Below are 1,104 nucleotides of genomic sequence, written 5' to 3'. Positions count from 1 at the left end.
AGCAAAATTTGTGCCATTTTCTCCAAGTGCCCTTTGGATTAAGTTTTATTTCGAATCAAGCTTTAAAAATGACTTACGGCTAATGATTTTTATAGCCTTTGTGATAACTTTTTTATCTATTTAATTTTTCAGTATTGTTTAATAAGACATAGTTTGGAAGAACAATAAGCTATGTGTAGGGTGAGCTGAACCGAAAGAGTCATAAGATAGTAGCATTTAAGGTATCTGGGAATTAAAAAAAAAATTCATTTCTATCTTAAGATTTGAAATTAGCTTAACAGAAACATATCCCCACATCTTAAACTCTTAAACAAATTAAACATATGGCCAGAGGTATAGAGTTGGTATAGGATGTGAAGGCTCAAGACATAATTTTCTATGCCAGGTTAATCAGAAGTATCCTTTAATATCACTAAGGTACTGTGTTCCTGAAATATAATTGTGGTTTCTAATTTTATAATCAAATTACGTTAACATGAGTTGTTTAGCTTTTAAATGAGTTGCTTTGTTTTAGGAAGGTGGTATTCACCTAATCAGTCTCTATTCTTGAAAAATTGAAAGAGTTCTGAACTGATACTGCCTGCTGTTTTCCTTTAGTGCTAAGTTTATTTGTATATTACTCTGGAATCAAGTATTTTAAATTGCCTTTTTTAAATATGGTCTTTTGCAATAATTGTTTGAAACTACCCACTTTATAGGGTTATTGATCGTAAGAATTGCTTGTTCCGGTAAATCAGAAGTACACACTAGAAGCAAGTGTATTTTCCATGCAGTTTCAGGACAGTCTGCACTGGCACCTATGTAAGAGTTAGTACTCAGGTGTTGAACCTTTTAGTAATATGAGTGGGTTTGTTTTTTAAAAAACCTCTCTCATCAAGGCAAAAAGATCAAGTTCTGCTTTTAAAAAATCACAAAAACACTAGTTTTAAGTCAGTGACCTCCCCATATGTGCAAAATGTAACAAAAAAGCCAAAATCCATCATTTTTCTATTAACTGGTTTTACCTTAATCAAAGATTTTAAATGTTAAAAACAGTAGCATGAAGTGCCCTTATCTGCTCAGACCTAAGGAAGAAAATTTTTAAGTAGTGTTACACAAGGAGAT

The sequence above is a fragment of the Urocitellus parryii genome, chromosome 1 (assembly GCF_045843805.1).
Source record: "Urocitellus parryii isolate mUroPar1 chromosome 1, mUroPar1.hap1, whole genome shotgun sequence".
In the NCBI taxonomy this organism is placed as follows: Eukaryota; Metazoa; Chordata; class Mammalia; order Rodentia; family Sciuridae; genus Urocitellus; species Urocitellus parryii.
The sequence above is the reverse complement of the archived record's forward strand: the minus strand, read 5'-3'. Positions refer to the sequence as shown.